The sequence below is a fragment of the Sphaerodactylus townsendi genome, linkage group LG15 (genome assembly GCF_021028975.2).
Source record: "Sphaerodactylus townsendi isolate TG3544 linkage group LG15, MPM_Stown_v2.3, whole genome shotgun sequence".
Lineage (NCBI taxonomy): Eukaryota > Metazoa > Chordata > Lepidosauria > Squamata > Sphaerodactylidae > Sphaerodactylus > Sphaerodactylus townsendi.
In genome coordinates this window covers 1,350,770-1,366,619 of record NC_059439.1, presented here as the reverse complement: position 1 = coordinate 1,366,619, position 15,850 = coordinate 1,350,770, and the positions used below count along the sequence as shown (strand labels likewise).

Sequence of the window (15,850 nt, the reverse complement as noted above, 5' to 3'; positions counted from 1 at the left end):
GTCATCTTTCTAGCTCTCCCAACATTTCCGTCAACACTTACAGCAGCAGCAAGTCCTGATCAAGACCGACAATACATCCGCAAAGATGTATGTATGTCAGCAATCAAGGGGGGTCTGGGTCTTCGAGACTGCACCAAGAGGCTTTCACGACCTTGATGTGGGCAGAAAAACATCTGCTGTCCCTAGAAGCTGAGTACATTCAGGGATTTCTGAACATCAGAGCCGATTGGCTCAGTTGTCAACAAGTGTTGGAAAGAGAATGGAAGATCAACCCACAGACCTTCCAGATGATCTGCCAGAAACTAGGCAGTCCAGAGGTGGACCTTTTTTGCTTCCCCAGGCAATTTTCAACTTCGTTGGTACGTGGCATGTCATCACCACCCAGCTGCTGACGCGACGGACGCCCTGACGACGCCATGGCCTCCGTTCCTGTTGTACGCCTTCCCACCATTTCTGCTTCTTCCGCAGGCTTTATGGAAGATAGCTTCAGAGAAAGCGACAGTCATCCTAGTTGGCTCTGGCAACCATGTTACTCAACGATTCTAGAAATGTTGATCACCACTCCTCTTAGTCTCCCAATCATCCCAGACCTGCTATCTTGGGCCTCTGTGGCACCCAGATCCAGGATGTCTCAAGCTGATCACCTGGCTCTTGAGAGGAACAGATTGAGGCATAAAGGATACTCAGAGAAAGTGACTTCCACCGTCCTTGCTTCCCGCAGGCGTTCCACAATCCAGACTTCCAGACCTTGTCAGTTTTCTGAAAGGGGTGCCTCTCTCCCAAACACCCGTAATACGTAAGTTTCCTTCGTGGCAATAACATTTAGACCTATCTGCACTGACCAAGGCTCCCTTTCCGCCAGTGCAAACCATCGCATTAAGGTGGCTCAGGATGAAGGGGCTATTTCTAGAAATTCGGCTCATTCCACAAAGACAAGGTGGTACTCCATACTGACCTGACATTTCTGCCCAAGATGAACTCTCCCTTTCACCTACGACACGAGATAGTCTTACCTAATTTCTGCCCAAATCCTTCTCCTCCCAAGGAAAGGTTGTGGCATAACTTAGACGTGAGAGGTTCCCTAAAATCATTTATCATCAGAATGGAAGATATACGAAAAACCGAGAGTCTCTTCGTGAACATGACTCAACCAAACCTGGGAAGACAAGATGTTGAAGGCTGCAATCAGCTCTTCCCTCAAGGCCTGCATAATAGAGGCCTACGAGGCTTTTGTGACCCTGGGACCGGATGGTATCACTGCGCACTCTGTTCACAGTGTTGCTACAAATGCAGCGTTTTGAAGTCACGCTTCCATGGAGAAAATTTGTAATGCCACCACCTGGTCTTCAATTTCCTCTTTCATTAGGCACTACAGGATACACTCATTCTCTTCTGCCCAGACTGTCTTTGGCAGGAGAGTCTTCAAACACATTAGCAGGGACTGACGAGGGACCACCCATATTCGGGACACTGCTCGGGGAGGTCCCACACAAGATGTCCTCTGCCTCCATGAGAATGGTCCATTGGATACTAACTGTAAAGGGCCCTTCTCAGGGATGGCTAGGAGGACATCTTGGCCCTCCCTGGTTCTCCGTCAGTCTCTGATACTAGTTACTTTTTGTCGTTCTGTGTTTAACTGTTTCTTTCACTGTGTTTGATGTGAGCCTGAATTTCACAGTTTACTTCGTTGCTTCCTGTTAACGTTTCATATTGGAGTACAACGACTGCTTTGCCAGTTTGGGATACTGGGGAGAACATGGCTTCCAAGGCTCATACAGGAAGTGACACAAAAGTTTTTCCTGCCTCCTAGCAAATGGGTAGAGGAACACCCACACAAGATGTCCTCCTAGCCATCCACGAGAAGGGCCCTTCATGGTAAGTATTCAGTGAACCTTTTCTACAGAACCCGTCTCCCCAAACACTTCTGACCCGTTATATTTACCTGAACAATGGTTGAATGAAAGTTGGGGTGCTGTGTGGTTTCCGGGCTGTATGACCGTGTTCTAGCAGCATTCTCTCCATACAGCCCGGAAACCACACAGCACCCCAGTGATTCCGGCCGTGAAAGCCTTCGACAATACATAGGTTGAATGAAAGTTGCTAAATTAGTGGTTTTTTCCCTTTAACCCGGGTCTCAAATGCTTGCCTGTGCGCACGATGGCAAACAGGAAGCGTTCTACGCCCAGCCCCTTCTGCCCACCATTATGGCGCATTCCTCAGGCAGGGGATTCTCTCTGCCATATTGTGCAAGTAGGTAGCAGTGGGGGGATTCTCGACTGTGCGGTTCGCATGGAAACACCGCGTTTCCGGTGCGAACGGTGCTGCCTCCTGCCACCGGGGTCCCAGTGATTCTGGCTGGCCCATGCACCCCCCGTGCAAACGATGGCCCAGGCAGCACGGGTCCATGTAGCCCATGTCAGTTGCCTGGGCAGAATCAGCCCTTATTTCGTTTCCAACCGAGGTGATGACTGAGCTGGCAGCCCGCCCAGCTCTGACTCTGCTTGAGAGAAAAGTTGGCTCTGCCATTAATCCAGCCCTGTTAATGCTTTACCCGAAGCCTTCCGAATAGAAACTATTTTGAATCCCGTTGCACTGATGAATGCTTTTTTAAACCTGTAGAATTAGGACAGTGTGTATGTGTGTGCATTTCCCTGTGTTTCTGCACAGGATGGTTGTGTTTGTGTATGTATTTGTGTGCATGTTGAGATGTTCACAGAAATTTACACAACTTTGGGGTGTTCGGCATTTTTTCTTCCACAGCAGTTGGCCCAAATTAGCTAAGCAGCCCTGACCTGGTTTGTATTTGCACGGTCTGCATTTTTAATTTCTTTTCTAGGGTTTCCTCTCTCCTCCCCCTCCCTCGTGCTCTCCTCCCCCATTTCTTATTTCTGTTCTTCTGGTTCAGTGAACAGTGCATTTTAGTCTCTGTCAATGTTCTGGCATGAAGCTATGGGAATGGCAGTCATGGATGATGCATGAAATAATGCTGCAGAGGGGCAGGACGGGGGGGGGGGTAGCTATGAAGCTGCATTTGATTCTGTAGAATTAGTCAGCCTTTCTTGCTAAAAATATATATCTGAATAGAAGTATCAAGCTGGCTCCCTTCTGTACAAATGTCACATGGGGCACAATTGCATGCTGTGTGGGAGCTGTTAATACAATAACTCCATGAGCCACATCCTTACATGCTCATGGTGCATCTGTTGCTTTCTATTGACAGAAGAGGCTTGGTTGAATGCATAGAGCTCTGTCCTTTTCAGTAGCCAACACGTGCCTGTTTGCCCTTGCAGGGTATCCCGTTGCATTGCAGCCAGCGTGCACAGCAGCTGGGGAAATCCCAGCTGCTTAAATGTGTAGCTTTGTTTAATTCTTCGGTTCCTAGTCTGCACAGTAGACCAAATATCTCAGTTTGTTTTTAATTAATGGCATGCCTGTGAGCAGAGATTTGAAAATTATAACGTAGTCTTTACTTGAAAATGTGTTTTAGCCTCGGTAATATTTGAGCAGTACCACCGATTTTTGTTCTCAAAAGACTTACAATACTGGCTGTTGTGGGTTTTCTGGGCTATGTGGTCTGGTAGTTTTTGCCTGCATCTATGACTGACATCTTCAGAGTCATGTCATGGTACAGTGTGTTTCTTTCTGTGGCATATTTATCATGACATGTCTCTGAAGATGTTTGTATGCAGGCCATGTATGCAGGTGAATATACCAGTCCATTGCCACACATCCCACATCCCTGAGCCTTCGGGGAGGGTGGTATACAAATATAATAAATAAATAAATAAATAAATAAAACCCACAACAGCCTGTTGATTTTGTCCGTGAAAGTCTTTGGCAATACTTATAGCCAGTCTCTTATTTTGGTCTGAGTGTGAACTCAGTGGACTGAGAACCAATAAAGTTCAAATTCAGCTGTAGCTTCCTTCAACCTTGGGACTGTGCTAGATTCTTTTCTGCCTACAGCCAGTTATTCGGATTGCCCTTTCAAGTCTTGCTTCACCTGTTTCTGGGAGTGAAACTCTGATGTCACATAGCATAACATCCGAACTTTACTTGGCAGAGGCCACTATGGCATAATCGTAGAACTGCTTTGTCTAGCTCAGGAACAAAACATTTGTGAGAGCTCTTGAGATAATTTTTCTGGGCATTGCAAAGGGAAGAGATAAAATACGCAATCAGTTTAGACAGTTTAGACTTTGCTTACAGGCAACCTGGGGGCTCAGATTTTTCTACCACGCACTGAACACCCACATTTTCTTCCATTTCAAAATGGTTATCTCAGTTAACAGAGCTAAACTAGGGAGTTGTTGCGTTGGGGAGTGTTTAGCAGGACAGGAACAGTTGCAAGCATAACTCCGGAGAAATTAAACATTTTCAAAGGCTCAGTGTTCGAATGTGCTCTTAACTGTAGTTGCAGTTGCGGTTATAAAGTTTGCCCCCATGTTCTTAATGTAAAGAACATGATGCTTCATGCATTTCTGTTCTTGTTCAGGGAAGCAGTTAAGGACAGAATGTTGCCTTTTACTGTTGAATGTTGAAAATTGATTTTTTTTCTTTCCATCAGCAAATAAAACCCAGTTTTCAGCTGGAAATGTAAAATGGATTTCTCATGAGGGCTTAACGGTAGTAAGTAAAGCCAACTAAAACGTAACTGGATTTGTTTCTAAAAAGCTGTTAAGGTCTCATGGGGATCTGAAAGCTATGAAATGCCCAAAGGGGAAGTACAGATTCTCCTGGAAACCTCTCTGGGGAACGGCTTTGCTTGGGAACACAGCTGAATTCACGCATGGCTCTGCAACATTATCTATCGAGGGGATGCTGACTTGTATTGCTACAACATAGAACTTGGTGATGGCCATAAAACATTGCTTTGGGAGTCTACAGATCATTACACTGGTTGAGGGTGTCGTTCTAGACTCGTGTGGGACAGGAGAGAACAACCTAGTCTCCCCACTTGGGTTTGTGGGTCTGCTGCCAGCTTGTAGCAAAGCCGTCCTGTTTCTGGCAGAAAACCTTCCCTTGCTTGCAGCATGGTTACATCCTAAATTATTTGGGCAAGGAATTTTGTGCCTCAAAAAACAAACAAGGGCTGTTCTTTTCAAGAGTTGCCTAAAAGAGCCCTCCATAATAATAACACTTAGCATTTGTATAGAACTGTTTAAAGTGTTTCACAGACCACTGAAGTACCTTTAATGAATCCCTGTAAGATAGGTCAATGATGTGTTGTACTTCTGTTGCATATACCGTATATACTCGCGTATAAGCCCTGTTTTAAGGCTGAAAAATGCCCCCTCGGCTTATACACAAGTCACCGCTTACCAGCGGGCTCTTCAGGTCTCTGCCAAGGCTGCGGGCGTGGCCGGGACAACCTCCCTGCGGCTGCGCAAGCCGCTTGTTGCTGCCCTCCTCGGAGGGTGAAGGGGGAACCCCGAGGCACCCTGGCTGGCTGGGCTTCCTCAAACCCTGGGAGGGGTGAGGGACGTCTCTTATCTGGGCAGCAGTGACACCAGGGGGAGTTACTGCCTGGGGCCAAGGAGCTCCCTCTGCCTACCTGCTGGGTTTGAGGAAGCCCAGCCAGCCGGCAGGCAGAAGGAACTCCTTATTTGGGCAGTGACTCCCCCTGATGTTACTGCCCAAATAAGGAGCTCCCTCTGCCTCCCGGCTTCCCACCCTTGGCTTATTCGCAAGTCACTAAGTTTTCCCAGGTTTGGACAGTAAAATTAGGTGCCTCGGCTTATACACAGGTCGGCTTATACACGAGTATATACGGTATGTGACCATGACTGTGGGACAGTGCCTTGATTAAGGCCATGTAGTGATTGGTTGTGGTGGGTTTTCCGGGCTGTGTGGCCGTGGTCTGGTGGATCTTGTTCCTAACGTTTCTCCTGCATCTGTGACCGGCATCTTCAGAGGTGTAACACAGAGGGAGGTCTGTTCCACGCTGTGTCTAGTGAGAAGGGAATGGTTTAGTGCGGTATAAATTGTCATGTCCCCAGGTGGGGAAACACTTACTGATTGGTTCCCCACCTGGGGACATGACAATTTAGGAACAATTTAGGAATGTTAGGAACAAGATCCACCAGACCACCGCCACCCAGTCCGGAAAACCCACCACAACCCACCACAGTTGAATCCAGCCGTGAAAGTCTTCGCCATGTAGTGAGTTTCTGATTGAGATTTGTATCAGTGACTTGTTGGATCTTGGTTCATCCTAGACCAGCGTTATCTGCTGCGAAAAGATCTTCCTTCTAGCAGTTATTTCACTGCAACAGGATGTGTCTGTTAGGGTGTTGAGGTTTCCGGGAAGCTGGCTCACCTCCAGATTTTGTGGATAGCCTTGAGCATGTCACTTGCATCATCTCATAAAGTGGTTGTCATTGTGACCAGAGTTGTGAGGATGAGTTGAGTAGAAACAGCAAAGACTTCATCATATATGTAGTGCTTGCAAAATCCAGTTATCACAAAATTGGGAAGGCCCATCAGTGGGGGAAGAGGGAGCACTCTGTAGGACAGGGGTCTGCAACCTGCGGCTCTCCAGATGTTCATGGACTACAAATCCCATCAGCCCCTGCCACCATGGCCAATTGGCCAATGGGAATTGTAGTCCATGAACATCTGGAGAGCCGCAGGTTGCAGACCCCTTCTGTAGGATATCTCAGTCAAGGGATGAGACAGGTCAGTCGCAAAGAACGTGGCAGTAGAGTTCCCTTGTTGCTCAGGGCAGACTTAGAAGCCATTTTGGGGTCATTTGGTCCCACGCGACTCTTTTGACTTATTGTTGTCAAGGACTTCCTTGTGATCTCTTTTAGTCAGAGTTAGGCAAGTAGGGCATAGACTGAATCCTGCTTGGTGGCCCTCTTGGCAGGGGAAGAGCTGAGTGGTAGGACCCAGATATTACAATGACCCCCCGTGTCATTGGCCAACAGCAAATCTTCAACTGTCCTAGCAGATGGGCAGCCCCACCCACGAGCTGGGTGCCTGGCTGCCATCCCCAAGAGGATTCCTGGTGGCATGAAGAAGTCAGCAAGCATCCCCGCTGCTGAGAAGCCTCAGTGGGTCACGACAGACTGATGCCAGCCAAAAGGCCACCTTAAATGCAGACTGTGGCCCGATGGCATAACACTAGCAAAGACCAGGAAGGAGCCGACTAATGTCAACTCTTCCCCTGGCCCCACCCCTGGCATGGTGCTGGGATGCTGGTGTGGCATTTGGTACCATGGTTCAGTGCTTGGGGGCAGGGGGAGGAGCAGACACACCTCAGTGGAATCACCTCTCTGCCAGGGTAAGTGCCTCGGGGAGAGCAAATCTGCTGGCACACTGCCCCCCCCCCCCCCCGATGGGGCCCTCAGATGTAGACTACAAGAGTCGTTTGTACCACTTCCTTGCAGAAAATAGCTCTGTTAACCCTGCCAGCTCTCTTCGTGCCCTATCTTCTTCAGTTTGTCCAATTCTGTTGTCTGGCTCTGAGTTATTTGCAGGCTTTGTATTACAACAGCCACAGCACAGCCCCGAACACTGGTTAGGATTCTCAGATCTTATCCAAAACTCTGACTTGCACTTTATAAGCCCTTTAGGTCTGGCAGTGCACGACAGGAAAAGTCGTAGTAGGGCCGGAATAAATGGATGAAAGTGATCTTTCTGCAGTCCATTTGCTGTCCTGGGAAGATTGAAACATCTTCTCAGACTGCCAAGATTAATGCAGGCTCTCACCTGTCTCCCCAACCCCATCAAAGACACACCCCCCCCCCCGCCCGATGCTGGAGCTTTGAGCATTATAGGCAAGTTAACGCAAGTCAGAATTTGTTCATTCCAACCCTGTGTGGAAGTTGGGAGCAAAGGTGGGAGTCAGTATTAGCTGGTGAGACTTCGGTTTTGGCCCACTTCATATTTGTACCGATCTGTGGACTCCCCTGGTTCCAAAGATGTAACTTAACACTGCTGCAAATTTGACATTTAGCAGCAGTCTGTATGTACTGGAGCACTATAAATACTGTGCTAAGTAGACACGCAGAATGGTGTAGCACTACTCTTGGGCTTTTCTCTCTTGCCTTCATTGTGTCATCCATTGTAAACTCTAGATTTCTGGGAAATCTTTTTAAATTTTTATATATCTCTATATATATTCGGTCTCTTGTTTTGCATGGTCTCACCCTCTGTAACTCCTTGTCTTTCTGCTTGTGGATTCCTTGATGCACAGTCAACATCCCTTATGGAGCCACTCAAGAGATTATGATATTGCCTGCTGATCCTGATTTGGATCAATTTGACCAGGAATGCATTCACATGCCTTCCTCTTCCTCCTCCTCCTCCTTCTCCTCCTCCTCTTCGCTCCCACTAACCGGAAGAAGGGAACTGCTCACCAGAAACTGCCTTGCTTAGCTTTTTCTGATAAAAAGTAAACAAACCACAAAAACACCACCGTAGCGCTCTTATTCTGTGGAGCTGTGTTCATCCCTGGATGGGCCTTATTGATTGGCCCATGATTGTACCCCTTGAACAAACTCACTGGAAAAGCCATCCTGGTGCAATTGATGTCAGACAGTCCAACGCTTCCTGTTGTTTGACCACCCATGCATGACACAAGTGATTCTCCATGAGTTAAGAGCAAGTTGCTTTCCAAAAACCTTGGTAAGTGATATTGAAAGGAACTAGATGGAGAAGAGAGAGGGGGGATTGAGTGAGCGCCCCTCCCCCTTTGCTGCTTCAGGGCCCCCTCCTTGTGTGTGTGAGTCGCTTCTTGGAAGAGAGAGCCACCTTGGAAGCTGGCTGAGCTGGGAGCTGACACTTGAGCTTGTATGTTGAAGCGCACACGGCCTCTTGAGTGGTTTGGTAAGCGTGGTGCTAGCGTGTGCAGTCCCCACGGGTTTTTCTCTCCCCTTGCCTCCCTCTAACATTAGTTCCCCCCCTCCCCCCCTGTCAACCACAGCCCTCTTATGACCCCCTGCTGGCCTTGCCTTTATTTTATGCTTTCTCTTCTTTAATGGATACATTACTTGCAAGTAGTGAATTGAAAACACAGCAAAAGAATTAAAAAAAACAAACATATGACCATTAGTTGGTTGGACAGTTTCTTACTTTGTGTTACATTTAACTGTTCTTTTGACAGCCCAGTTTTTAAAACCAGGTTCGTATGGAAATGCTTTCACTCCACCTGCACCGCTTTTGGAAATAGTATAATGGCTTCATTTGTCTGGTTTTTTTTTTTTAGTGCATTTATAACACAACGCAGTTAGCACAATGTCTCATCTGAGTGGTAGCTGTCCTTTTGCGGCGGGAGGTATATAAATGCAACTCTTCTGGTTGACAATGCTCAATGGCTGTTGCATTTCCTAATATTGAAATCTGTGACTAGTCAAAAGCAAAAATCCTCCATGGTTCCAATCTGAATTGCAATGGCGAGCCCTATCAAAATTACTTCCAACAGTATATACACATCATCCCTACACTTGCCTAGGGAGCTGCATTATACAGAGTCACACTATTGGCCTTCTCAGCTGTATCTCTGAGGTGGGACCCAGCCCTGCAACTTGATACTCTTTTTGCTGAATACACTCTTGGCCTGCTGCTAAGGCCCCTTCCGCACACGCAGAATAATGTGTTTTCAAACCTCTTTTACAGCTATTTGCAAGTGGACTTTGCTATTCCGCACAACTTCAAAGAGCACTGAAAGCAGTTTGAAAGTGCATTATTCTGCATGTACGGAAGGAGCCTAAGTTATGGCCCATATTGCAGGATATTCTAACATTTATCCCCCAATTCAAATTGTCTGACAATTGTAAAAATTGACTCTTCCATAAAATGGCTTTATATAATGACATTAATGTTCTCAACATTTTCTTACTCTGTCAGACAGCAGTGCTTTGGGAATTAGTTGCTGAATGGGTGGGGTGGGTTCTCTTTTCAGGAAAACATCGGAGTCTTTGAGCGTTAGTGAAAGATTGGAATAAAACAGCCCAAAAAGATGGGTTCCTGTATTTGTCAAAATGGTTGAGGACACTAAAGGAATCACTGACACAGTGAACCAGTAAATCCCCAGTGGCATTGAAACCAATAGCAAAAAAATTTAAATCTAAGATCCTCTGAAGATGCCAGCCACAGATGCAGGCGAAACGTCAGGAGAGAATGCTGCTAGAACACGGCCATACAGCCCGGAAACCACACAGCACCCAAGTGATTCTGGCCGTGAAAGCCTTCGACAATACAAATTTAAATCTACTTTGTGCTGCCATGCTAGGAAAGCTATTTTTTTCATTAAATAAACCTATTTGTATTTAAAACTGATTTTATATCTAAAACTAATTTTAACTTTGAAAAAATGAGCTTTCTCCAGACTTTAACTAGAAGGCAGTTTTACTTAGATAGCAAAAATATACAACTGTATAATAATTCCCTGACCTCAGAAGAAAAGAGAGTAAAAAGTTTCATGATAAATGTTAGTGCTAAAAAATATTATCATGGTGTTAGGATAAAGTTATCATTTTTAATATAAATTCTTTTAAAATTATTCTCTTTAAGAAAGTTGTATTTTTTATTCCACCCCACAAAATATATTTTGTGATTTTTAGTAAAACAAAATGTAATCAGAACTTGCAAGTCACTTTATTTATTGGTTGGATTTATAGGCCGCCTCATCCGCGAAGGGCTTGAGGCGGCTCACAACATACTATACACCAACAATCCATAAAATACATGATAACAATCTCATTAAAACAAATCATTAAAATAATCAGTTAATTTAAGAGCAGCAACAATTTACTTTAAAACTAAATAATGAAGTTAAGGCAAGCAAATTAACAACAGCAACCACAACAGCCACAACAGGCACCCGATCTAAACTTGGCACCTAACTTCTTGAGAAAGCCACATTCTGTAACCTAAGAAAAATGAAGCCAGTGACACAATCTGCAGATTTTATTTTGCTTAACATGGTAGGTCAGTGGACATAGTTTGATAGAGCCCTCACTATAGATGGGACCAGTTTAGTGGTTTCTTTAAATGTGTGTTTTTTGAAACTGGTCCTGTGGTCTAGAGTCCCTGGTCCCCATAAGCTAGAAATGAACAAGATACTGTGAAAGAACCCTTTCCCCAAACACTTTTTCTTTCTTTGGAGTGCCCCTCTCTGCCCCTCTCTCACATCCCCCAGTATCTTGAGCAGTGCTTAAAACGCACATGTTATTTCATGAGAGTGCTGCACAGAAGTACGATCTGCTTTCGAGTAGTTTTATTGTAACTTGGGTCTCCTAATAGGCACTTCTGGAAACTGCTTTAAAAACTGACCTGCAAATTGCTTTGGTGGTTGAGTCCACCTTCTGCCCCTCTTTTGCTTGAGAGCTGTATGTTATATGAGACTGGATTTGAACCGGTGCTAGATTCCAAAATATATGAGATGCATATTAGTCCTGTCTTTTTCTGGCCAAAGAGAGAAATTTCCACCGCCTTTACCACCTTCTTTTAGACTCTTCATAGGTATTCATGGCTGCATTCAGTCCATAAGTCTGTGCTAGGACTGAGGGTGAAGTTATACTTTACTTCAACATTCACAGGTCCCTCAATCTCTGTTTGCTGAGAAAATGGGATGGGGAGGAGCACTTGAACGAACTGGTGTTTAGCTCTCCTCCCAAATGTCCTCCAAATATCCTCTTTTCTCTTGCCTCCCCAAACCATTTTTCTTCCCCTTACTCAGACAGTGATACAGTTTTTTTGGAAAAAAAAATGAATTGAAAGATGCCCTAAATAAAGTACAACTTCATTTTAAGCGTATCTATTTTGACATGTATTTATTAAACAATTGTTTTAAAGTACCATAGACTTAACTTCAAGCAGAATTTAACTATTCTAAGGAAGTTACTAGGGCAATTTTACTTTTTAAAATTTATTTAAAACATTTATTAGCCACCTTTCTACTATAGAGAACTTAAGGTGGCTTACGATATAGATAAAATACATAAAATGGTCTATTAGAAATACATAAACCCTTCAAAATTTCTTATTACAGTATTGTCTAACGTTATATTGACTGTGTCATTCATTCATAGCCTTTCATAAATGACCTGGAAGTAGGGGTCGGTAGCGTGGTGGCCAAGTTTGTGGATGATACCAAATTATGTAGGGTGGCGAGAGCCACAAAGGATTGCAAAGAGCTCCAAGTGGATCTTTATAAATTAGGTGAGTGGGCTAAGAAATGGCAAATCAATGTAGCAAAATGTAAAGTGATGCACATAGGGGCAAAAAAATCAAACTTCACATACACGCTACAGGACTCAGTGTTATCAGTCACAGACCAGGAAAGGGATTTGGGCGTCTTAGTTGATAGTTCTATGGGAATGCCAACTCAATGCATGGCAGCTGAGAAAAAGGCAAACTCTATGCTGGGGATAATTAGGAAAGGAATTGATAATAAAACTGCAAAGATTGTCATGCCCTTATATAAAGCATTGGTGCGACCACATTTGGAGTACTGTGTTCAGTTCTGGTTGCCACGTCTCAAAAAGGATATTGAAGAGATAGAAAAAGTGCAGAGAAGGGCAACGAGGATGATTGAGGGACTGGAGCACCTTCCTTATGAGAAGAGGCTGCAACGTAATTTGGAGAGGAGACGTCTGAGGGGGGATATGATTGAAGTCTATAAAATTATGCATGGGGTAGAAAATGTTGAGAGAGAGACATTTTTCTCTCTTTCTCACAATACTAGAACCAGGGGGCATTCATTGAAAATGCTGGGGGGGAAGAATTAGGACTAATAAAAGGAAACACTTCTTCACACAACGTGTGATTGGTGTTTGGAATATGCTGCCACAGGAGGTGGTGATGGCCATTAACCTGGATAGCTTTAAAAGGGGCTTGGACAGATTTATGGAGCAGTTGATCTATGGCTCCCAATCTTGATCCTCCTTGCTCTCAGATTGCAAATGCCTCAGCAGACCAGGTGCTCAGGAGCAGCAGCAGCAGCAGAAGGCTATTGCTTTCACATCCTGCATGTGAGCTCCCAAAGGCATATGGTGGGCCACTGGGAGTAGCAGAGTCCTGGACTAGATGGACTCTGGTCTGATCCAGCAGGCTTGTTCTTATGTTCTTAATTTTATGAACATCTAACTTTTTTGGAAATTGAAAGTTTTCCATGAGAGGAAATTTCTCAACTCCATATTTCAAAATCTGAGCCTACTTCTAGCGGTGGGTCACATTAGTGTGTGGGGGGGGGGAGGGGGGGGACAAGCAGGGGAAGCATTTCCACTTTTTTTTTTGCAAATGTCTCGTCCCCACTTTAACATACAGTGAAAACATGGAGTAGGGATTTGCCTGAAAAGGTAGAACTTTCGACTATGAGCAAATTGCAGCTTAATCACAGCTGAGTTGATGAAACAGTCCCCTGTGTAGCTGAGGTTAGTGACATGGCTTTTAGACACACTTGAATCCTAACACCTCCGTGGTTATAAATTCATCTTAAATAAACCAGGAAACTTATTTTCTCCAACTCTGATTAAAAAAGACTGGCCCTCAGTTGCTGCATCTCCCCTCTACTTGCATTCATTTTGGTCCATTTTGAATGTTCCTTTTGAGAGATGAGACATTATGCTTGTTGTGTTTTCTCTCTACATGCACTTACGGTTCCTTGCTGTTTTAACCTTTTGCTAGGCCTGTTCCATTCTAATGTCTTAGTACTTCTGTTAGCTTATATGTGAAATGCATCACTCAGTCTGTGCTTGAGCTCATTTTTGGTTCATAATTCTTTGGTTTCTTTTAATTGGTTTATATTTTAAATTTGTGTTTCTACTAACCTCACTGTATCTTTTCAGTTGAATTGGCTGCATGCTCGTTTATATATATTATATATATATATATTTATGTTAAAGCAACAAACAAACAAAACACCCAATCAAGTCTAGCCTGGATTTTGCTCTGATTGTGTTTTGGTTTCTAGTGGTGGGGGCAAGTCTGGCATTTAACAACTTAACTCGATCTTCTCAAAGTCTGATGCACAAGCAAGTACAATTTATAGACTAAACACACTGTTTTTCCTTGCACAAATCAAGTGGTGCTCTTTAGGTGATGGATATGATTGTATAAGTAGTTTTGATGTCATGCTTTTCAAATGTCAATTGTTTTATTTTATTTTCTCCCACGTTGCCTTTTATTTTCCTGCTATGCATAAAAGTTGCCCAGCACACCATCAGAAAATATTGTGACTCTCCCCGAAACCCCGTTCCCCCGAAGACTCTTTTGCCAGCCGTCTTTTTCGTCCTGTTTTGCTTCTTTTCTTTCCTTTTTTATTGACATCAGTCTTTCCCCCTTGGGCATATTTTGCCCATCAGTGGTTTTATTTTATTTTTGCATGCATATGTGTAGAAAACATTTTTTTAAAAAATTCATGATGTGTTTAAATGTCTTTGGGAAGGGAAGAATATATTATTGGAATATTTTTGGTTTGTTTCTCTGTTCTGTCTGTCAGGATAATATTGGACACCGCTTGCTGCAGAAGCATGGTTGGAAGCTGGGCCAGGGGTTGGGGAAATCTCTCCAGGGTAAGTAAGAAACCCATCCATGAACTGCTTGCTTTGTTTCAGATTATGTGTCTAGCTCAGATTCTTCCTCTCCCCCCCACCCCACCCCCCACCCCGTCATGTCCTATTGCACCTATTCAGTTTTACATTGATCATAATGCACTCAGCCGCTACTGGCACATTCAGGTCCAGCATAGGGGGTTTGATGGCTAATGTGGCTATATGCCAGGCCTTATTTAAGGCGGTTGCTAAACTGGGATTGGCAAGACAAGTGGAACTCATTCATCATAGGCAGTTTGTACCTCAGCTTGTTGGCCCCAAATGGTGGGTTGCAGGGCCACTGTGATTTTGGTTTGTGGATGAATCTGCTGAAAAGCGGATGGGAAGGAGTATCCACTAGGCCAGGGATCTGCAACCTGCGGCTCTCCAGATGTCTATGGACTATAATTCCCATCAGCCCCTGGGCCATGCTGATATGGGATGATGGGAATCGTAGTCCATGAGCATCTGGAGAGCCGCAGGTTGCAGACCCCTGAGCTAGATAGAGAATGCTTCGTTGGCCCAAAGGGTGCAAAATTATGCTTCAAAATTTCAAGAATGCGAACATGGTTTGCTTTAGTTTGCAAGCATCAAAGGCTTTTGCTGTATTTTGGCTAGTTGCTGATAATTGCCCCTTGAGATGTATTAAAATTATTTTATTAGAATAGTAAAAAAAGCTTTTTACTATGAATCTAAGGAATTTTCTATTTTTTTAATGCCGTTTTAAAATATGAGCGTGGGATGTTTGGGTTTATGGTGTGTTTGAACTTTGGAGCATCGCATGGGTTCTAAATTCGTAGTCATTTGAATGGTATTGCACAGTTCATTGAGTCAGCTGCCGGGAATGAGGCAGGCTGTCCGCAGGATCAAGGGACAGAGTCACTCTGACAGTAGAATCTATGTTGCTGCTGAAAGCTAAGAGTCACTCAGACCAGGCTAAGGAGCTGTACCTCAGTGTTATAACACCTGCTTTGAAAACAGAAGGTCTAAGGCTCAATGAGTCTTTGTCATCTTCAATTTTAAAAAATCTGGTAGTAGGTAATAGACCTCTCTCGGAGGATCCAGGAGAATATCTGCCAGGCGGAATTGACAGTACTGACCTTGATTGGGTAGTGGTAGGCTAGCGTGGCGTCGTGGTTAAGAGCAGGTGGATTCTAATTTCTCCATCAACCAGGTTTGATTCCCCGCTCTTGCATCTGAGCGATGGATTCTTATCTGGTGAACCAGACTGGATTCCCCACTCCTACATTCCAGCTGGATGACCTTGGACTAGTGACAGTTCTCTCCGGACTCTCAGCCCCACCTACCTC

At 44.6% G+C, this 15,850-nt stretch overlaps 1 protein-coding gene across 3 annotated transcripts in view; it reads left to right on the top strand.

The window, feature by feature from the left end:
• GPATCH8 (G-patch domain containing 8) overlaps positions 1-15,850 on the top strand; it is a 59,930-nt gene that overhangs the window by 2,297 nt on the left and 41,783 nt on the right. For 2 of the 3 annotated variants that reach the window (XM_048517903.1, XM_048517904.1), the window contains exons 2-3: positions 9,110-9,127; positions 14,450-14,522. The gene's annotated coding sequence lies outside the window, so the exon portion shown is untranslated. The remainder of the gene's footprint in view (positions 1-9,109; positions 9,128-14,449; positions 14,523-15,850) is intronic. The other variant, XM_048517905.1, reaches the window with a different exon arrangement.